The sequence below is a fragment of the Urocitellus parryii genome, chromosome 2, assembly GCF_045843805.1.
Source record: "Urocitellus parryii isolate mUroPar1 chromosome 2, mUroPar1.hap1, whole genome shotgun sequence".
Taxonomy (NCBI): domain Eukaryota; kingdom Metazoa; phylum Chordata; class Mammalia; order Rodentia; family Sciuridae; genus Urocitellus; species Urocitellus parryii.
This window is the reverse complement of record NC_135532.1, coordinates 142724164-142748216: the sequence shown is the minus strand read 5'-3', so window position 1 is coordinate 142748216 and position 24053 is coordinate 142724164. Positions and strand designations below refer to the sequence as shown.

Sequence of the window (24053 nt, the reverse complement as noted above, 5' to 3'; positions counted from 1 at the left end):
AATGCTGGATTTTGTCAGACTTTTTCTACATCTATTGAGATGATCATGCGATTCTTGTCATGATTCTATTTATGCGGTGAATTACATTTATTGATTTTTGTATATTGAGCCAACCTTGTATTCCTGGGATGAAACCCACTTGGTCATGGCATAAATCTTCTTAATATTTTTTTAATGTGGATTGCTAATATTTTAAATGTGGATTGCTAATATTTTATTTTATTAAGAATTTTTGCATCCGTGGTCATCAGGGATATTGGTCTGATGTTTTCTTTCCTTGATGTGTTTTTGTCTGATTTTGGTATCAAGGTTATAGTGGCTTCCAACAATGTACTTGAGTGTTCTCCCCACCTTTCTATTTCACTTATAATTTGAGGAATATTGGCATTAGATCTTCTTTAAAGGTCTGTTAGAACTCTGCTGAGAATCCTTCTGGACCTGGGCATTTCTTTGTTGGAAGGTTTTTGATTGCTGCTTCCATTTCATTGTTTATATTGGTTGGTCTTTTTAGTTTTTTTCTGTCCTCTTGGCCCAATTTAGGTAGGTCATATACACCTAGAAATTTGTTAATATCTTCTGTTCTTTCTAGTTTGAGTATAAATTTTCAAAATAGTCCCTAATGATTCTCTGGATTTCAGAAATGTCTGTGATGACACTTCCTTTTTTATCTCTAGTTTTGTAGCCTTGCATCTTCTCTCTTTGAATCTATTCTTTGTTGCTTTTTCTCAATTTTTTAAATATTGGCTGTGATCTTAATTATTTTCTGATTTTGAAATTCATTTGTTCTTGTGTTTCTAAGGCCTTGAGGTGTATCACTAGATTATTTATTTGGTATCTTTCTAGTTTTTGTGTTTTCTTTTTTAATGTAGGCATTCAATGCTAAAAACTTTCCTCTTAGAATTACCTTCATGCTGTCCCAGAGATTTTGATCTGTTGTATCTCAGCTCTTATTTGTTTTTAAGAAATTTTCAATTTCTCCCCTGATTTTTTTTTCTGTGACTCATTTCTCATTCAAAAGCATATAATTTAATCTCCACATGTTAAAATGTTTTTATTGATTTTTTTACATATGACAGCAGAATGCATTGCAATTGATATTACATATAGAACACAATTTTTCATATCTCTGGTTGTATATAAAGTATATTCACACCAATTTGTGTCTTTGTGCATGTACTTTGGATAATGATGTCCATCACATTCCACCATCCTTTCTAACCCCCTACTCCTTCTCTTCCCCTCCCACCTCTCTGCCCTAACTAGAGTTCATCTATTCCTCCCATGCTCCCCCTTCCTACACCACCATGAATCAATCTCCTTATATCAGAGAAAACATTGGGCATTTGTTTTTTGGGGGATTGGCTAACTCCACTTAGCATTATCTTCTCCAACCATCCATTTACCTGAAAATCCATGATTTTATTCTCTTTTATTGCTGGGTAATATTCCATTGTGTATATATGCCACATTTTTTAGTCCATTCATCTACTACAGGGCATCTAAGTTGGTTCCACAGTTTAGCTATTGTGAATTGTGCTGCTACAAACATTGATGTGGCTGTGTCCCTGTAGTATGCTGCTTTTAAGTCCTTTGGGTATAGACCGAGGAGAGGGATAGATGGGTCAAATGGGGGTTCCATTCCCAGTTTTCCAAAGAATCTCCATACTGCTTTCCAGATTGGCTACACCAATTTGCAGTCCCACCAGCAATGTATGAGTGTGCCTTTCCCCCCCCACATCCTCGCCAACACTTATTGTTGTTTGTATTCTTGATAGCTGCCATACTTACTGGAGTGAGAGAAAATCCTAGAATAGTTTTTATTTGCATTTTTCTAATTGCTAGAGATGTTAAACACTTTTTCATATGTTTGTTGATTGATTGTATATACTCTTCTGAGAAGTGTTGTCAGTTCCTTGTCCCATTTATTGATTGGGTTATTTGTTTTTTGGGTGTTAAGGTTTTTGAGTGCTTTATATATCCAAGAGATTAGTGCTGTATTTGATTTGCTTGTAGTAAAGATTTGCCCCCATTTTGTAGGCTCTCTATTCACCTCACTCATTGTTTCTTGCTGAGAAGAAGCTTTTAGTTTGAATCCATCCCATTTATTGATTCTTGATTTTAATTCTTGCGCTGTAGGAGTCTTATTAAGGAAGTTGAGGCCTAATCCCACATGATGAAGATTAGGGCCTACTTTTTCTTCCATTAGACACAGTGTCTCTGGTTTAACTCCTTGACTATGATCCACTTTAAGAGCTTTGTGCATGGTGAGAGATAGGAGTTTAATTTCATTTTTTTGAATATGGATTTCCAGTTTTCCCAGCACCAATAGTTGAAGAGTCTCTGTTTTCTCCAATGTTTGTTTTTGGCAACTTTCTCTAGTATAAGATAATTGTAATTTTGTGGGTTATTCTCTATATCCTCTATTCTATACCATTGGTCTACCAGTCTGTTTTGGTGCCGGTACCATGCTGTTTTTGTTACTATTACTCTGTAGTATAGTATAAGGTCTGGTATAGTGATACCACCTGCTTCACTCTTCCTGTTAAGGATTGCTTTAGCTATTCTGGGTCTCTTATTTTTTCAGATGAATTTCATGATTGCTTTTTTTATTTCTATGAGGAATGCCATTTGGATTTTGATTGGAATTGCATTAAATCTCTATAGTGTTATTGGTAGTATTTGTCATTTTGATAATATTAATTCTGCCTGTCCAAAAGCAAGGCAGATCTTTCTATCTTCTAAGGTATTCTTGATTTCTTTCTTTAGGTTTCTGTAGTTTTCATTGTATAGATCTTTCACATCTTTCATTGAGTTCTAAGTCTTTTTTTTTTTTTGAGGCTATTGTAAATGGGGACGTTTTCCTCATTTCCCTTTCAGATGATTTGTCACTGATATACAGAAATTACTTTGATTTATAGGTGTTGACTTCATTTTTTATTTTTTATTTTTTTTTATTGATTGTTCCAAACATTACAGAGCTCTTGATAAATCATCTTTCATACATTTGACTCTATTGGGTTTTGAACTCCCATTTCTACCCCAAATACAGATAGCAGAATCACATCTGTTACGTACTCACATTTTTACATAATGGCATATTATTGACTGTCTTAATCTGCTACCTTTCCTAACCCCTACTATCCCCCCTCCCCTCCCCTCCCACCTTCCCTCTCTGCCTCCTCAGCTGTTGTTCAATTCTCTCCCCTTTTTCCCCCCTCCCCCTTGCCCATCATAACCTCTTATACTTTTGTGTATCATTGAAGGTCTCCTACCATTTGCAAATCCTTTCCCTTCTCTTTCCCTTTCTCTCCCCCCATTCGTCTTTGTTTACAGTGAGTCTTTTCCTCATGCTCTTCCTTCCTGTTTTGTTCTTAGTTGCTCTCTTTATATCAAAGCAGACATTTGGCATTTGTTTTTTAGGGCTTGGCTAGCTTCACTTAGCATAATCTGCTCTAATGCCATCCATTTCCCTGCAAATTCTATGATTTTGTCATTTCTTATTGCTGCATAATACTCCATTGTATATAGATGCCACATTTTTTTTATCCATTCATCTATTGAAGGGCATCTAGGTTGGTTCCACAGTCTAGCTATTGTGAATTGTGCCGCTATAATCATTGATGTGGCCGTATCCCTATAGTGCCCTCTTTTAAGGTCCTCAGGGAATAGTCCGAGAAGGGCTATAGCTGGGTCAAATGGTGGATCCATTCCCAGCTTTCCCAGGAATCTCCATACTGCTTTCCAAATTGGCCTCACCATTTTGCAGTCCCACGAGCAGTGTACAAGTGTACCCTTTTCCCCACATCCTCGCCAACACTTATTGTTATTTGACTTCATAATGGCTGCCAATCTTACTGGAGTGAGATGGTATCTTAGGGTGGTTTTGATTTGCATTTCTCTGATTGCTAATGATGGTGAGCATTTTTTCATGTACTTGTTGATTGATTGTATGTCCTCCTCTGAGAAATGTCTGTTCAGGTCCTTGGCCCATTTGTTGATTGGATTATTTGTTATCTTATTATTTAATTTTTTGAGTTCTTTGTACATTCTGGAAATTAGGGCTCTATCTGATGTGTGGGGCTAAAAATTTGTTCCCAGGATGTAGGCTCTCTATTTACCTCTTTTATTGTTTCTCTTGCTGAGAAAAAACTTTTTAGTTTAAGTAAGTCCCATTTGTTTATTCTTGTTGAAAACTCTTGGGCTATGGGAGTCCTATTAAGGAATTTGGAGCCCGACCCCACAATATGTAGATCGTAGCCAACTTTTTCTTCTATCAGACGCAGTGTCTCTGGTTTGATATCTAGCTCCTTGATCCATTTTGAGTTTACTTTTGTGGCTGGTGAGAGAAAGGGATTCAATTTCATTTTGTTGCATATGGATTTCCAATTTTCCCAGCACCATTTGTTGAAGATGCTCTCCTTCCTCCATTGCATGTTTTTAGCCCCTTTATCAAATATAAGATAGTTGTAACTTTGTGGATTAGTCTCTGTGTCCTCTATTCTGTACCATTGGTTCACCCGCCTGTTTTGATACCAGTACCATGCTGTTTTTGTTACTATTGCTTTGTAATACAGTTTGAACTCTGGTATCGCTATACCTCCAGATTCACACTTCCTGCTTAGAATTGCTTTTGCTATTCTGGGTCTTTTGTTTTTCCATATGAATTTCATGATTGCTTTATCTATTTCTTCAAGAAATGCCGTTGGGATTTTGATTGGCATCGCATTAAACCTGTAGAGAACTTTTGGTAATAGCGCCATTTTGATGATGTTAGTTCTGCCTATCCATGAACAGGGTACATTTTTCCATCTTCTGAGATCCTCTTCTATTTCTCTCTTTAGGGTTCTGTAGTTTTCATTGTATAAATCTTTCACCTCTTTTGTTAGGTTGATTCCCAAGTATCTCATTTTCTTTGGGGATATTGTGAATGGAGTGGTTTTCCTTATTTCCGTTTCAGAGGTTTTGTTGCTGATATACAGGAATGCCTTTGATTTATGCATGTTGATTTTATAACCTGCCACTTTGCTGAATTCATTTATTAACTCTAGCAGCTTCTTTGTAGACCCTTTTGGGTCTGTTAAGTATATTATCATGTCATCCGCAAATAGCGATAATTTAACTTCTTCTTTTCCTATTTTTATGCCTTTAATTTCTTTTGTCTGTCTAATTGCTCTGGCTAGTACTTCAAGAACTAAATTGAATAGAAGTGGTGATAGAGGGCACCCCTGTCTTGTTCCAGATTTTAGGGGGAATGCGTTCAATTTTTCTCCATTTAGGATGATGCTAGCCTGAGGTTTAGCATATATAGCTTTTACAATGTTGAGGTAAGTTCCTGTTATCCCTAGTTTTTCTAGTGTTTTGAACATAAAGGGATGCTGTACTTTGTCAAATGCTTTTTCTGCATCTATCGAGATGATCATATGGTTCTTGTCTTTAAGTCTATTGATGTGGTGAATAGTATTTATTGATTTCCGTATATTGAACCATCCTTGCATCCCAGGGATGAATCCTACTTAGTCATGGTGCACAAGTTTTCTGATATGTTTTTTTATTCGATTCACCAGAATTTTATTGAGAATTTTTGCATCCAAGTTCATTAGAGATATTGGTCTGTAGTTTTCTTTCCTTGAAGTATCTTTGTCTGGTTTGGGGATCAGAGTGATGTTGGCCTCATAGAATGAATTTGGAAGAGCTCCTTCTTTTTCTATTTCTTGAAATAGCTTGAAAAGAATTGGTATTAATTCTTCTTTGAAGGTTTTGTAGAACTCCGCTGTATACCCATCCGGTCCAGGGCTTTTCTTGGTTGGTAGTCTTTTGATGGCTTCTTCAATTTCTTCCTTTGTTATTGGTCTGTTTAAATTTTGTGTGTCTTCCTGTCTCAATCTGGGCAAATCATATGCCTTAAGAAATTTATCAATATCTTCACTATCTTCTATTTTATTGGAATATAGGGTTTCAAAATACTTTCTAATTATCTTCTGTATTTCTGTAGTGTCTCTTGTGATATTGCCTTTTTCATCCCGTATGTTAGTAATTTGAGTTCTCTCTCTTCTTCTTTTCGTTAGTATGGCTAAGGGCTTGTCTATCTTATTTATTTTTTCAAAGAACCAACTTTTAGTTTTATCTATTTTTTCAATGGTTGTTTTTGTTTCAATTTCGTTGATTTCTGCTCTAATTTTAATTATTTCTTCTTCTACTACATTTGCTGTTGTTTTGTTCTTCCTTTTCTAGATTTTTGAGGCGTAGTGTGAGTTCATTTATTTGTTGGTTTTTTCTTTTTTTGAGAAAAGAACTCCAAGAAATGAATTTCCCTCTTAAAACTGCTTTCATTGTGTCCCATAGATTCCGGTATGTTGTGTCTGTATTATCATTTGACTCTAAGAATTTTTTCATCTCCTCCTTTATGTCTTCTGTAACCCATTGATCATTCAATAACATATTGTTCATTTTCCATGTGGTGTAAGGTTTTTCCTTCCTTCTTTTATCATTGATTTCCAATTTCATTCCATTATGGTCAGATATGGTGCATGGTATAATCTCCACACCTTTATATTTACTAAGAGTTGCCTTATGGCATAATATATGGTCTATCTTTGAGTAGGATCCATGTGCTGCTGAGAAGAACGTGTATCCACTTGATGATGGTTGATATATTCTATATATGTCGGTAAAGTCTAGGTTGTTGATTGTGCTGTTGAGTTCTATAGTTTCTTTATTCAATTTTTGTCTAGAGGATCTGTCTAATGGCGAGAGTGGTGTGTTGAAATCACCCATAATTATTGTGTTGTGGTCTATTTGACTCTTGAACTTGAGGAGGGTTTGTTTTATGAACGTTGCAGCTCCATTGTTTGGTGCATACACATTGATAATTGTTATGTCTTGTTGGTGGATGGTTCCTTTTAACAGTATATAGTGGCCTTCTTTATCTTTCTTGATTAACTTAGGTTTGAAGTTGATTTTATTCGATATGAGTATGGCCACTCCTGCTTGTTTCCGAGGGCCATGTGAGTGGTATGCTTTATCCCAACCTTTTACCTTCAGCCTGTGAATGTCTTTTCCTATCATATGAGTCTCCTGAAGGCAGCATATTGTTGGATTTATTTTTTTGATCCAGGTTACTAGCCTATGTCTCTTGATTGGTGAGTTTAGGCCATTAACATTTAAGGTTACAATTGAGATATGATTTGTATTTCCAGTCATGCTTCTTTATTTATTTATTTTAGTTTGGCTAATTTTATTTTTTGGTTATTTTCCTCCCCCTTTACTGAGCTACTTCCTGCTATTGGTTTTGTGCACTATTTTTCAACTCCTCTTCTTGTAGTATTTTGCTCAAAATACTTTGCAGTGCTGGTTTTCTTGCTGCGAATTCTTTTAGCTTTTGTTTATTATGAAAGATTTTAATTTCATTGTCAAATCTGAAGCTCAATTTTGCTGGATACAGTATTCTTGGTTGGAATCCATTATTTTTCAGTGTTTGAAATACATTGTTCCAGGATCTTCTTGCTTTCAAAGTCTGTGATGAGAAATCAGTCGTTAACCTAATTGGTTTACCCCTGAATGTGATCTGCCTCTTATCTCTCATAGCTTTTAATATTCTCTCCTTGTTCTGTATGTTGGCTATCTTCATTATTATGTGTCTTGGAGTTGGTCTATTATGATTTTGAATGCTTGGGGTCCTGTAGGCTTCCAGGATTTGGCAATCCATTCTATCTTTCATCTCTGGGAAGTTTTCTACAATTATTTCATTTAATATGCTGTCCATTCCTTTGGTTTGAATCTCTGTTCCTTCTTCTATCCCAATGACTCTCAAATTTGGTTTTTTTATGACGTCCCATATCTCTTGAATAGATTGCTCGTGGGTTTTAAGCATCTTTTCTGTGTTGACTATACTTTTTTCAAGTTGATAAACCTTGTCTTCATTATCTGATGTTCTGATTTCTACTTTATCAAGTCTATTTGTAATATTCTCGTTTGAATTTTTAATTTGGTTTATAGTTTCCTGCAATTCTAGGATTATCGTTTGATTTTTTTTAAAGATCTCTATCTCCTGGTAGAGCTCGTTCTTTGCCAAACAAATTCTTGTTTGTTTAATTCATTTTCAAAATATATTTTTATTTCTTGGACTTGCTGTCTCACTTCTTCTCTAATATTCCTTTCCATTTGATTAGGTATGCCTTGAGTTCTTTCCCTATCCCTGCTTCTGATGTTTCTATGTCCTCCTGTAGCATTAAGTTGTCTTGCATTGTTTGTACTCCTTTTTTCCCTTGTTTTCTCATGTTGTCCACGTTACTTCCCAGCTCTTTTTGATTGTCGTGTTTCTGCTCTCTTCTATAGCTTTGTTTTGGTTCTGTATTACTCTGATGTCTCTCCTTTGTGTTGTTAAACTATGCCTGCTAACGTGGATTCCGCTGGGAAGGAATTCTGACGTCCGAGTTCCAGTGACAACACTGCTCTGCTATGGCGGGCCCCAGGCTCCTTGCTGGGGTGTCCTAAAGGGGGGTGTGACTGGACTGCCTCTGTTTGATTTCGGTTCCCAGTCACGGCAGGCAGGCAGTCTCCAGCTGCCCAGTATCACAGGCCGCTGGCGGGTGATCGGTCATCTGCAGGCAACATTCTCCTACCGCCCAGTTACGCAGGCAGTGAGTGAACTGTTGCCGGCGGGCCTGCGGTTTCCAGCCGCCCACTGGCCAGGGTCTTGCCTCTAGTCTCCTGGTTTCTCCTGTTAGTCTTGATTTCTCCTGTTTTGTTGTTGCAATCTGTCGGAGAGTGGTGGTGGATACTTCAGCTTTCCCAGATGGTGGCCTCTGACTGCCTCGGTGGAGTGTCCGCTGTGGGGGATGGGACTGTACAGCTTCCTTCCCCTTCTGAAATCCTGTACTCAGCCCAAGGCTCAGTGTGGGCTTGGCTGGCGGGATTCCACCTAATGGTAGTCCCTAATCTCCCTGCTTGCTAATTAATGGCTTCTCTGCAGCACCACGCCTTCTGTAGCCACGGGGCAGGCCGCACAAGTCAGTCGGCCTGGATCTCCAGGGTCCTGCTGCTGGCTGTTGGGATCCCCGGCACTCTATCACTTTGATTTTTTCTGCTTGCCCCTCCCCCAGCGCTGGGTAGCCAGGTTTCGTTTTGGCTGCTACTGGGAGGAGGGGTTGGAGGTCAGGTGTCTCTAGTTTCCCCCTAGTCTTTATGGAGGCTCAGCTTGATAGTCCCTCTCCCGGAAAGCCTAGGAGAGATTTTATTCGAATTCTCGATGTCTGGGGGGTGAGCTGATTGACACAAATCTGTTTTGATGTTGCACTCTGTGGGAGAGTGGCGGTGTATCCTTCAGCTTTCCCGGATGGTGGCCGCTGACTGCCTCGGTGGAGTGTCCGCTGTGGGGGATGGGATGGGACTGTACCGCTTCCTTCCCCTTCTGAAATCCCGTACTCGGCCCAAGGATCAGTGTGGGCTTGGCTGGCCTTGACTTCATTTTTTAATGTTTATTTTTTCGTTGAAGTTGGACACAATAACTTTATTTAATTTATTTATATGTGATACTGTGGATTGAACCCAGGGCCTTGCATATGCTAGGCAATGTTCTACCACTGAGCTACAACCCCATCCCCTATGGGTGTTGACTTTATATGCTGCTACTTTGCTGAATTCATATACTAGACGGTTATAGTAAATGAACTACTAGATGTTTTCTGGTGGAACTTTTTGGGTCTTCTAGGTATAGAATCATATTGTCAGCAAATAGTGCTAATTTAAGTCCTTCTTTTCCTGTGAGTATCCTTTTAATTTCTTTTGTCTGTCTAATTGCTCTGGCCAGTGTTTCAAGAACTTTATGCTAAATACAAGTGGTGAAAGAGGGCATCCATGTCTTGTTCCAGTTTTTAGAGGGAATGCCTTCAATTTTTCTCCATTTAGAATGATGTTGGCCTGGGGCTTAGCACAGATAGCCTTTATGATGTTGAGATATGTTCCTGTTATCCCTAATTTTTCTAATGTTTTGAACATGAGGGGATGTTGTATTTTGTCAAATGCTTTTTCTGTGTCTATTGAGATTATCAAATGATTCTTATCTTTGAGTCTATTGATGTGATTAATCCATTTATTGATTTTCATATGTTGAACCAACCTTGCATCCCTGGGATGAATCCCACTTGATTATGGTGTACTATCTTTTTGATATGTTTTTGTATTTGATTTGCCAGAATTTTATTGAGAATTTTTGCATCCAGGTTCATTAGAGATATTCATCTGAAGTTTTTTTTCTTTGATGTGTCTTTGCCTGGTTTTGGAATGAGGGTGATATTGGCCTCATAGAATGAGCTTGGAAGTGCTCCCTCTTTTTCTATTTCACAAATAAATTGAAGAGTGCTGGTTATTCTTCTTTGGAGGTCTTGTAGAACTCGGCTGTGTATCCATGCGGTCCTGGACTTTTCTTATTTGGTAGGCTTCTAATGGTATCTTCTATTTCATCACTTGTTATTGGTCTGTTTAAATGTGTATGTCATCCTGATTCAATTTGGGCAAATCATATGACTTAAGAAATTTGTTGAAGCCTTCAATATCTTTTATTTTATTGGAGTATAAGTTTTCAAAATAATTTCTAATTATTTTCTACATTTCTGTAGTGTCCATTGTGATATTACCTTTTTTCATCACGTTAGTAATCTGATTTTTCTCCTTCTCTTCATTAGCGTAGCTAAGGATCTGTCAATTTTATTTATTTTTTCAAAGAACCAACTTTTTTTTTTTGCTAATTTTTTCAATTTTTTTTTGTCTCAGTTTCATTGATTTCAACTCTTATTCCCCCCAAAGGAATTTATTTATTTATTTATTATTATTTTTTAATATTTTAATTAGTTACACATGACAGTACAATGACCTTGATATCATACATTTGAATCATTTTAATTATTTTCTGTCTCCTACTGCTTTGGGGGTTGATTTGTTCTTCTTTTCCTAGGGCTTTGAGATATAATATTAGGTCATTTATTTTTCAACTTTTCTTCTTTTAAGGAATGAACTACATGCAATGAACTTTCCTCTTCATACTGCTTTCATAGTGTTCCAGAGATTTTGATATGTTGTGTCTATGTTGTCATTTACCTTTAGGAATTTTTTAAGTCTCCTCCTTGCTATCTTCTGCAACCCATTGTTCATTCAGTAGCATATTGTTTAGTCTCCAGGTGTTGGAGTAATTTTTATTTTTTATTTTGTTATTGATTTCTAATTTCATTTTATTATGATCTGAAAAAAATGCAGGGCCATATCTTTACTTTTTTATATTTGCTAAGAGTTGTTTTGTGACAGATTATAAGGTCTATTTTAGAGAGGGATCTATGTGCTACTGAGAAGAAAGCAGTATGTCAGTTAAGTCAAAATTATTCAACTTTTATTTGAAAGATCTACCCAGTGGTGAAAGAGTTGTATTAAAGTCACTCAAGATTATTGTGTTGTGGTCAATTTGACTCTTGAACTTGAAAAGAATTTGTTTGATGAACATAGCTGCTTCATTGTTTGGGGGCATATATATTTATAATTGTTATGTCTTGTTTGTGTATAGTTCCCATGAGCAGTATGAAATGTTCTTCTTCATCCCTTTTGATTAACTTTGGCTTGAAGTCTACTTTATTTGATACAAGAATGGAAACCCCTGCTTGCTTCCGCAGTCCATGTGAGTGGTATGATTTTTCCCAACCTTTCACCTTCAGTCTGTGTGTGTCTTTTCCTATCAGATGAGTCTCTTGGAGGCAGCATCTTTTTTTAATCCAATCTGCTAGCCTATGTCTTTTGATTGGTGAGTTTAGGCCATTAACATTCAGGGTTATTATTGAGACATGGTTTGTATTCCCAGCCAAATTTGTTTATGTTTGTTTTTTAACTTGACTTGTTTTCTTCTTTGATTAGTTTTTCCTTTAGGGTACTGCCTCCCTCTGCTGATTTCATTATTGTTTTTTGTTTTCTCTTCATGGAATATTTTGCCAATTATGTTTTGTAGTGCCGGTTTTCTAGCTGTAAATTCTTTTGTTTATCATGGTAGGCTTTTATTTCATCATCAAATCTAAAGCTTAATTTTGCTGGATACAAGATTCTTGGTTGGCATCCATTTTCTTTCAGAGATTGATATATGTTGTTCTAGGGTCTTCTAGCTTTCAGGGTCTGTATTGAAAAATCTGCTAATTGGTTTCTCCCTAATTGGTTTCTCCCTATGTAATCTGATTCCTTTCTCTCGTGGCTTTTAATATTCTCTCCTTATTCTGTATGTTGGGCATTTTCATTATAATGTGCTTTGGTGTGAATCTGTTGTTATTTTGTACATTTGGTGACCTGTAGGCTTCTTGAATTTGTTTTTCCAATTTATTCTTCACGTTTGGAAAGTTTTCTGATATTATTTCATTGAATAGATTGCTCATTCCTCTGGTTTGGAACCTATGCCTTCCTCTATACCAATAACTCTTTAATTTGTTCATTTTATGCTATCCCATACTTCTTGAATATTTTGCTAACAGTTTCTTACCATTTTCACTGTGTGGTATATCAAGATTATATATTTTGTCTTCATTGTCTGGTGTCCTATCTTCCAAGTGGTCTACTCTGTTGGTAATGCTTTCAACTGAACTTTTAATTTGGTTTATTGTTTCTTTCATTTCAAGGATTTCTGGGGGTTTTTGGTTTTGTTTTTTAGAACCTCTGTCTCCCTGATGAGGTGATCTTTTGCTTCTTGTATTTGTTTATGTAGCTCCTTGTCGAAATGATCTTTTGCTGCCTGTATTTGCTCTTTTATATCCTCCTTCAGTTCACAGAACATTTTAGTCATGTACATCCTGAACTCCTTCTCTATAATTTCTTCTGTTGTGGTCGCCATGGTTTCTAATAATGTGATATCATTATTTGTGGGGAGGCAATTTTTTCCCTTGTCTTTTCATGTTGTTCATGTGTCTTCTATTCTAGCACTGTGGTCTGAGGTATTATTGTTTTTACCCTATAGGTTTGTAGTGCTCCCGTAGGGTTCCAATACTTCTCCTTTGTGGGGAAGGACAATGTTAACAGATCTTGATACCAACAATATACCACATATGTACAATTTGTTGCTATTAAGACGTTTACAGTTTGGTCAAATGAACAGAAGTGTTGGATTCTATTATTATCTATAATATAATCAGTAGGTTTATAAAAGGGTTTAAAGTTTCTGATGATTGACAATGAACTGGAGGTGAGGCATAGGATGATTTCCTGAGGAGGTAGGATGTGAGGATAAATAGTTAATATATCTTAGGAAGTGTGAAAGAGAAATCTAATGAAGAGAGTTAGTAGCAAGAGATATACAGGAAGTAATTTTGGGTGGAAAAGTACATGGAAAGACAGTAGAGTACATTAAACAAACCCACATATGTATTTAGAAAAATAAAGGATGTTAAAATAGTAAAAAATGGAGGGAAAAAGAAAAAAAGGAGCATATACAACATATTGATATTATATTATTCAGATGCCCCAGTCCTCAAAATCCTAATTCATGCAAAGTTCTTAGTTTCATGATGTTGGGGATGTGAGGGCCAGAAGATAGAGACGGGGAAGAAAAAAAGAAAAAAAAATTCTCAGAGGAAGAAACCAGGATTGTTGCTAGTTTTAGAGATTTATATCTTTCCTGCTTCTCTTTTCATCCATTAGGTGGGGTTGTCTGTTGTTAGCTGATATTTCTGCCCTCAGGATGGTGAAGGTAACCAGGGTGGGAAGGCTGGTTCTGGTGCAGAGCCCATGGAAGCAAGGAGTGGCAACCAACAGTCCCTGCAGGGAGACTGCACCTCAAGAGTCTCTTTTTGGGTTTGCTCGTTTGAGTTGAGTACCCAGTCCTATCTCCCTATCTTGCCTGAAGATTTCCCAGTTCCTGGTCTCTCTTTTAGTATCTAAACTTTTGCCCCATTTCCCTCTCCCTTAGCAGTTCCCAGTTGAGGGAAGTTTCTCACCCGGGCTCGCGTGGGCGGTGTCCTGGTTGTACTGCACACTTGTCCGACAGAGAGCTGTTTTGTGTTGGGCAGCTACTGTGCTGGGTTACTGCTGCTGGGGAGAGGAGGGAGTTGGAAACCAGGTACCTGGCCAGCTGGAGTTCTGATCTGGGAGCTGCCCCCACCAAATGTGGCAAAGAAGTTGAGCCAAGATGAATGCAGTCTGCTTCCAGTGATGGGTGTCAGGTGGAGTTGGGTGAGTTAGGCAATGGTATTGTGCGATATGTTCAGAGATGAGCTCAGTGACATTTAGTATAGCAGCTTTGGCTGCTTTCAGAGCTTGTAAGATGCCCCCAGGGGTAGACAGATTTTCACATAGGCAGTACCACTATGGCAGTAGCTATTGCAAGACGGAGGCGACAAGGGGAACCCCTTGTTGGTAGATAGGGGTCCACAGAGGAGTGGCAGCTAGATTTCCTGTGGATAGGTAGCAGCTGAGTGTCCTACATAGAGCAGAGTGGCATCTGGGAGTTCTGTAGTGGTGATAGGTGATCCTGTTAAGGTGCCCACAAGCCCTGCATTGGCTAAAACTTCAGGGGTTGAGTGTCGGGAGCTAGGAGTCCTGCTCTAATGCTGAGGCCCAGAGCCCTGTGTGGGGATACAGTGCTGGTGATTTCTGCACAAGAGCAGCTGTATAGGGGTCCTGTATAGCTCTCAGAGAAGCAGTATTCCCACTAGTTGAGGCCTGGGTTACAGAGCAACACAGAACGCTGCCTCCCTCTTGACCACCATCTTGGATTCTCCTCCTAAAATGGTTTGTTTTTTTCATCTTTGTTATTGACTTCTAAATTTACTTCCATTACGATCTGATAGGATGAATGAAATTATCTGAATTTTCTTTGTATTTGCTAAGACTTTATTTTTGTCCTAAAATATAGTCTATTTTAGATAAAGTTCTGTGTGCATCTGAGAAGAAAGTGAATTTGATTGTTGATGAATAAAATATTCTATAGGTGTCTGTTAGGTACATTTGATCAGATATTTTCTAGTTCTTAGAGTCTTTACTTAGTTTATGTCTGAGTCACTTATCTATTGGTGAGAAAGGAATGTGTAATCCATTCAGAATTATTGTATTGGGGTCTGTTTGCGTCTTTAAGTTGAGTAGGGTTTATTTTATGTACATAATTGCACCCACACTTAGGACATAAATATTTATAATCATTATATGTTTTCATTGGATGATTCCTTTAACCTGTATGAAGTGACCTTCTTTGTCCATTCTGATTAATGTTAGCTTTAATTCCACTTTGTCATATATAAGAGTAGCTACTCCTGCTTGCTTTTGGTCTTCATTTATATGTTTTTTTTCCCAACCTTTCACCTTCAGCAGGTAGATGTCTCTGCCTGTAAGGTGAATCTCTTGTAAACAATGTGTGATTGGATCTTCTTTTTTAATCTGTTTCACCAATTTATGTCTTTTGATTGAAGAGTTTGAGACCATTTATATTCATAATTGTCATAGAGAGATGATTTTTATTTCCTGCCACCTTGATTTATTCCTGATGTTTAATTTACATGATTCTCCTTTGACTATTTATTTAGTGAGATTTATGCGTTCCCTGACTCTGATGTTTCTTCTTCCTTTTTTCTATTTGTAATATTTTATGAAGTATATTTGTAGTGCTGGATTAGTGGTTATGAATTCTTTTAACCTCTGCTTATTATGAAAGGTTTTTATTTAATCTTAAATTCTAAAGGATGATTTTGCTGGATATAGCTGTCTTTGCACCATTAGCTTTCAGGAGTTAGTGTATAATTTTCCAATCCCTTCTGGCTTTTAGAGTCTTGGTTGAGAGATCAGCAGAAAATCTAATTGGCTTGCCTCTAAATATGACCTACTGTTTTTTCTTGAAGCTTTTAAAATCCTTGCTAGACATTTTAATTATAACATGTCTTAGTGAAGATTTTTTTGATCTTGTCTATTTGGGGTCCTAAACGCATCTTGTATTTGGATTTCTCTCTCATTCTTAAGTTTTGGAAATTTTTCTGATACAATTTTACTGAAAAGGTGTGCATTCCTTTAGCTTTTATCTAAGTGCCTTTTTCTCTTCCAATGATTCCTAGATTTGGTCTCTTAATGTTTTCCCATCTTTGTTGTTGTTGTTGAGTTTGTTTTCAAGATTATATACTTCAAGATTATCTTATATATTTGTTTGAGGCCTGAATTTCTATCCTCTGTGTGGCCTATCTATTGATGATGCTTTCAACTGACCTTTTAATTTGCTTTACTTAGTCTTTCATTTTCAGGATTTCTGTTTGATTCTAGAATCTCTCTTTATTGAAATGTTCTTTCCTTTCCTGTATTTTCTCCATTAGTTCATTCCTTAGAGCTTCTTTCAGTTTCTTGAACATTAATTATCAACTTTCTACTTTCTTTTTCTAGCATTTTGTCCACTGTGGTGTCAATGGGATCAGTTTTCGTCATGTTGTGAGCTATTTGGAGTGACTTGCTCCCTTGCTTTTTCATATTATTAGTATTTCCACCCTTTTTCTGGGATGATTATCTCTTTTACTTTAATATAAGGGACTTTTTAGTAAGCTGCTTTTTCTTTACTATATGCCTTGGGTTGGGCAAATGTTTTAGAGTTCAATATTTCACAATCTGAACTTGCTACAATGTCCAGTTTCTAAATGCCACATTGAGAGGAGACATTAATCCCCTAATAATTTATTAGTATATGGCTTCAGAACAAAGCCATATACTAATAAATCTTTTTGAAAAACTTACCAAAAATGTTCTATGTCAGTCCACTAATCTGAGTAGTAAATGGGAGTGGTTTTCTTGAATTGGTAGAGAGATTAGATAACAAGTAAGTGAAATTGCTTTTAAACTATATTTGGCTTTAAGGTCAACTATTCACTCACTGCTTCAGTTCTGTGCTGTGGAAGGATCAAGAAGTACTGCCTATTTCCTCTCCATCATCTTCTGGAGTCTATTTTGTTGTTTTTTTGTTTGTTTGTTTTACTTGCTGAGGTTTTTGAAATATAGTCCTTTCTTTCTGGGATTTTAGCTATTGTGCTACTTGTTTATTCTCAGTTCTGGCCTAAAGTAGTAAAACTTGTTAGGGGAGTCTCTATGCAGAGCTTCACTCCCTCCTTAGCTTGTCAACTTTGACACACCCCTCTTTTGGGGAGTCTCAGGCCATGTGCTGGGGTGAGGAGAACAGATGCATCAGACTATCCTCCAGCACCTTCTAGGCTTAGAAAAGATTACTCAGGGCTCACGAGATTTGGTCTATATTTAATTGATTTCAGCATTTCCCCTACTCTTAGTGTCAGCCAGGTTCCTTATTCCAGAGCTCAGATCACCTGTGAAAGGCTTCTTTATTCTTTTCAACTTGGTAGACTCAATTTGTCATGCTGAATTTCTGTTTCAAATTACTCTTGGGGAGCCACTATAATGTGACTTCCTCTGATCCACTTATTCCTTTTCCTCAAATGATTAACTGAGTAAATTTAAAGGATATTAAAAATATAGGTCATTCAGAGTAAAGAAATTGGGATATGAGGGCAAAAGGAAGGTTAGAAAATTCAAAAGTAGAGAGGAGAGAAAGTAGAAGAGAAGTAGTACATGAAGGCCATAAAAGAGGGAGAAAGTGAAGAAGGGGGAAAAGGGGAAGGGGAGGGGGAGGGGGAGAAATACAGATAGAACCAAATATGTTGCTATTGTTAGAGGAAGAGGCAAGGAAAGTAAGAGTAACAAAACAAGGAAACAAGTAGAGCAAAACAGCAACCCCTCCCAAAGCAAACAAACAAACAAAACTTATTATAAAGCAATATTCCTATCATTTCTATTCCAAACAGCAGAGCTAGTGGAAAGTGTATCCTTTCTCTACTCTGTCTCTTGAAGCCAGGGTCTAGAATTATTTCTATGAGGATTTCTTCCTGCTTCTCTTCCATCAATAAATCTACCTAACCCCTCACTTCTTTGCCTCTCTCCCATGAGAAGACCACAATTTTGACTTTTATTGTTGTCAATTAGAAAAATCACAAAACACTGGGAAGCTAAACAATCACCTCTAAATTATCCATGTATCAAAGAAGAAATCACAAAGGAAGTAAGAAAACATTTTTAGCTAAACGATAATAAAAAAATATATTTGTGTCCATGAAATAGCTAAAGTAATGCTTAGGAGAAAATTGTAAGTTTAAGTACTTACATTAGAAAATAGAAAAAGTTTAAATCAGAATCTTATCTTCCATCTTAAGAAGTTAGAATGGCAATTGTTTAAGTCAATTTTTCCATCACTCTGACCTGATAGAATAACATGGAGGAGGAAAGGTTTATTTTGGTTCACAATTTCAGAGGTCTCTGTCTGTAGATGATGACTCCATAGCTCTGGACCCAAGATGAGGTAGAGCATCATGGCAAAAGTGCATGCCAGAGGAAAGCATATCAGACATGACAACAGAAAAGCCGAGGGAGACTGCTCCACTCACCAGGAACAAAATATATACCCCAAAGGGCACACCTCTGACCTGCCCCCTCCAGCCACATCATATCTGCCTTCAGTTATCACCCAGTTAGTTAATCCATATCAGTGGATTAAGCCATTGATTAGGTTACATCTCTCACAACATGATCATTTCACCTCTGAATGTTCTTGCATTGTCTCACACATGAACTTTTGGGGGACACCACATATCCAAACCATAATAGCAATTAAACCCAAGGAAACGGGAATAAATGAATTATAGAGAAAAACAATAGAGATCAAAATAAATGAAAGAAAATATAAGGAATATAAAGTTCCACTCTATGACTTGTAATTCCGTACAATTTATTAAGACTACTTTATGGCCTGATAATGGTCTGTTTTGATAAATGTTCCATGAGCATTTGAAGAGAAGTTGTGTTTCTGTAGTTGTTAAATGTTGAGTGTGGGAGACCGACATAGCATGTGACCAGAGTTTGCTTCCTCTCCTGATCTGCGTGACACTGTCGATCACCCCATGATCTGGTTGCTTAAGTAACGGAAGACGGTAGCCCCGATCTTGAGAGTAGAGAAAACGCAAATGTGTCTTCGTGTAGGGGTGTGCCTTCCTACATCCCCAGGGATCGAGCTAGCTCACCTGTTCCTTTGTGATATTACCCCTTGCCCTGTTTGGGATAGAATGTTCCATGGAAGCACCCTTTGTGTGTCTTCTTCTTTTACTCTGCCCTTGGGTGTGGCCTTCCTACATGTCAGTCAACCTGCTGACAGCAGACATCATGAAGCTAGACTCAATACCTTGAAACCTGACCCCTTGCCTCATTTGAATGGCTTCTCCTCAATAAAAGGGGTCAGCACACATGCTCTCTTTTTCTTCGGACCCTTAACGTCAGAGGAGCCTTCACAGCACCCCCAAAGAAAAAAGTATTTCTGTCTCTTGTGTGGTTATTTTGTGCAGCCCAATTCCTCTGGAGTGACTTTTTGTTGTGTGGAATGCCACAGTTGAGTTCTTCAAAATCAGTTCTACATTCTTACTGACTTTTTTTTTTTTACTTCTTGTTCTATCAGTTTCTAAGAAAGAAGTAATAAAATCCCAATATTGAGTAATTTATTTATTTATTTTTTAGGTGTATTATAAGATTTTTTACTACATTGCTCAACATTTTTCATACTTTATAACATTTGATGGAGGAAGACTGGTACTGTTCAAAAAAATCTAATTTTATAAATAAAACTCATAATGAATGTTTTAAAACATGCATAAACAAGAAGTATATTCATAGGAATGCATGAAGAATGAAAATTGCAAAGGAAGCATGAAAGTACAGTACTTTGGATTGCCCCAAATGCACAATGAACAGGATCTAAGTCGTGAAGTTCACTTGTTGATCATGGCTTACAATTCAGTTACTACTTTAAAGTTGAACCTAGTGATCTTCCAAATTGTTTTTAAATAAAGTTCTTAAATTGTAGCAATAAACAAAACACAAGATACACTTAAATAATATTGCAGTTTAACAAAAAACATAAGAAATTTCAACTCTCATTCTTTGAATTATAAAAATCAACTTTTGAGATGATCATATGATTTTTACTTTGAGTCTATTGATGTGATAAATTACATTTATTGATTTCTGAATGTTCATCCAAACTTGCATTCCTGGGGATGAACCCTACTTGATCATGATGCACTATCTTTTTGATATGATTTTGTATTTGATTTGACAGAATTTTATTGAGAACTTTTGCATCTCTATTCACTAGCAATATTGGTCTGAAGTTTTCTTTCTTTAATGTGTCTTTGCCTGGTTTTGGAATCAGGGTGATATTGGCCTCATAGAATGTGTTTGGAAGTGTTTCCTCTTTTTCTATTTTCTATTTCATAAAATAGTTTGAGATGTATTGGTGTTAGTTCTTCTTTAAAGGTCTTGTAGATTATCTCAATAGATGCTGAGAAAGCATTTAATAAAATATAGCATCCCCTCATGCTCAAAACATTAGAAAAACTAGGGATAACAGGAACATACCTCAACATTGCAAAGGCTATCTATGCTAAGCCCCAGGCCAACATCATTCTAAATGGAGAAAAATTGAAAGCATTTCCTCTAAAAACTGGAACAAGACAGGGATGCCCTCTTTCACTACTTCTATTTAACATAGTTCTTGAAACTCTAGGCAGAGCAATAAGACAGATGAAAGAAATTAAAGGGATATGAGTAGGAAAAGAAGTATATTCAATAGCCTCAAAAAATAAAATAAAATACTTGGGAATAAATTTAATGAAAGAGGTGAAAGATCTCTACAATGAAAACTACAACACTCTAAAGAAAGAATTTAAAGAAGACCTTAGAAGATGGAAAGGTCTACCTTGTTCTTGGATAGGCAGAATTAATACTGTCAAAATGACCATACTGCCAAAAGCACTATACAGATTCAGTGCAATCCCAGTCAAAATCCTAATGCCATTCCTTATAGAAGTAGAAAAAGCAATCATGAAATTCATCTGAAAAAAAAGACACCCAGAATAGCCAAAGCAATTCTTAGCAAGAAGAGTGAAGCTGGTGGCATTACTATTCCAGACCTTAGACTATACTACAGAGCAATAGTAATAAAAACAACATGGTATTGGCACCAAAATAGACCTGTAGACCAATAGTACAGAATAGAGGACACAGAGTCTAACTCACATAACTTCAGTTATCTTATATTAGACAAAGGCGTCCAAAACTTACATTGATGAAGAGGTAGCTTCTTCAACAAATGGTGCTGGGAAAACTGGAAATCCACATGTGAAAAAATGAAATGAAACCTCTATCTCTCACTAAGCACAAAATGCAACTCAAAGTGGATCAAGGACCTAGGAATTAAACCAGAGACCTTGCACCTAATGGAAGAAAAAGTAGACCCAAATCTCCATCATGACAGATTAGGCCCCAACTTTCTTAATAAGACTCCTACAGCGCAAGAATTAAAACAAAGAATCAATAAATGGGATGGATTCAAACTAAAAAGCCTCTTCTCAGCAAAAGAAACAATGAGTGAGATGAATAGAGAGCCTACAGAATGGGAGAAAATCTTAACCACAAGCACATTAAATAGAGCATTAATCTCTGGGATATATAAAACACTCAAAAACCTTAACACCAAAAAAACAAATAAACCAATCAATAAATGGGACAAGGAACTGAACAGACACTTCTCAGAAGAGGATATACAATCAATCAACAAACATATGAAAAAGTGTTCAACATCTCTAGCAATTAGAGAAATGCAAATCAAAACTACTCTAGGATTTCATCTCACTCCAGTCAGAATGGCAGCTATCAAGAATACAAACAACAATAAGTGTTGGCAAGGATGTGGGGGGGGGGAGGCACACTCATACATTGCTGGTGGGACTGCAAATTGGTGTAGCCAATCTGGAAAGCAGTATGGAGATTCATTGGAAAACTGGGAATGGAACCCCCATTTGACCCATCTATCCCTCTCCTCGGTCCATACCCAAAGGACGTAAAAACAGCATACTATAGGGACACAGCCACATCAATGTTTGTAGCAGCACAATTCACAATAGCTAAACTGTGGAACCAACTTAGTTGCCCTTCAGTAGATGAATGGATAGGGAAACTTTGGTATATATACACTATGGAACATTACTCAGCATGAAAAGAGAATAAAATCATGGCATCTTAAGGTAAATGGATGAAGCTGGAGAATATAATGCTAAGTGAAGCAAGCCAATCCCCCAAATCCAAAAGCCGAATGTTTTCTTTGATATGAGGTTGCTGACTCATAATGGCGATTGAGAGGGAGCGTGGGAGGAATGGAGGAACTTTAGATAGGGCAAAGGGGAAGGAGGGGAAAGGAGAGGGTAAATGGGTAGGAATGATAGTGGAATGAGTTAGACCTCATTACCCTAAGTACATGTATAAAGACATGAATGGTGTGAAAATACTTTGTGTACAGTTTCTTGAAAATTGTGCTGTATATGTGTAATATGAAATGAATTGCATTCGCCATCATGTATAACAAATGAGAATGAATTAAAAAGTCAACTTTTGGCTAAGTTATAAACATGTTTATTATGTAATTACTTGCACAACTCTAGTAATACTATCAGTGGCTATAGATCAGATTTAAAAAAAATACATAGCCCCATTATTTACCTGTAGAACATGTTTGTTTATGCCTATATTTCAGCATTTATTGTATCATCATTGTTCTAATTTTTAAAGTTACCATCCAAAGGATAAGCAAAACCACCTAAAAATTGGCACAAATGTTTATTTCTCAGTTTGTGGAAATGTTCTTAATTTGTTGATGTAGGAAACAATTTTCAACTTTGATTGCTATGTCGAAAAACAGAAGAAAATCTGCTTTGCAATTCAATTTGTAGTTCAATTGCATATAGGCAGCACGCTATATATGAAAAAATTACTAACTGAACTACAGGTCTTAAATACTGTGAAAAAATTTAACAGTTAATTATAATTTGTTTTATTTAACAATCTAGGAAGTTCACAGACATCAGCAATTCCAGTGTAATTTCAGGTACAATTGGGAATTCGGGAATCTCGGTGAAGCTGTTAGTGTAGCGCACATTGTAGGTAAAATACTTGCTTACTTTTGATAGCACGTGTGAAGGGGATCACTCTAAAATTGACCTCATTAGTTTCATTTTCGGTAAAGTGATCTAGGCCACTCAACATGGCTTTTATTGTTCCTGATGTTCGTGCATGTTCTTTTTTCTTTTTAACAATAAATTCATGACCATTAGAAGATATCAATTTGACATACATGGCATCAGGGCTTTCACAGCTACCATAGGTTTTTCTCTTCTCCATCCATTATGTTCCACAGGAACGTTAGCTACTGCAGCCAGGTCCCCTCATACCGCCATGGCCCCTACTCCAGGGCCACCCCCCCCACACCACTAAATTTTATTTTTTATTAGTGTGTTTTGAAGCATTGTTACTGCATTTATGCACGTTTAGAATTTCTGCATCTTCTTGATAAGTTGGCTCTTTATGAATTAATTGTTTATCCCTGCCAATACTCCTTGTTTTGAACACAACTTTTTCTTCTGTTTATATAGACAAACTGGCCATCTTATGATTGTTGTTTGCATGGTATAACTTTTGCTATCATTTTCTTTCAATCTATCTCTGTCCTTAGGTTTAAGGTGTATCTCTTGTAACCAATATATTTACTCTATCAATATTTGCCTTTTAAATGAAGTGATATCAACTATTTCCCCTTACTGTGATTATTAAAATGGTTAGGTTTAAATCTACTGTCTTGCTATTATGTCATCTGTGGCTGGTCCTTTTATTTCTCCTTTTGTAATGACTTTTGAATTGTTCACATTTCTTTTCATTTCATCCTCTCTTCCCTTCTGTCTGTCTCTCTCTTTTCTTTTTCAGTGCTAGGGATCAAACCCAGGGCCTCAGGCATACTAGCAAGTGCTATACTGCTGAGCTAAACTCCCACCCCTCAAATATTTTCAATATTCCATTTATCTCCTCTATTGAGTCTTTAGCAATGATTTCTCTAATCTGACAGTGTGTGCCCTTAAATTAATACAATCTACCCTGTATTAATTTTACATTACTTTATATACAACATAAAT

At 36.8% G+C, this 24053-nt stretch overlaps 1 protein-coding gene and 1 pseudogene across 1 annotated transcript in view; one reads left to right on the top strand and one right to left on the bottom strand.

Annotated features, from left to right (window-relative positions):
- The window catches only part of Mcf2l2 (MCF.2 cell line derived transforming sequence-like 2), a 236592-nt gene that overhangs the window by 62008 nt on the left and 150531 nt on the right, over positions 1-24053 (top strand). The window lies entirely within an intron of this gene.
- On the bottom strand, positions 22926-23223 carry LOC113178743 (elongin-C pseudogene; annotated as a pseudogene).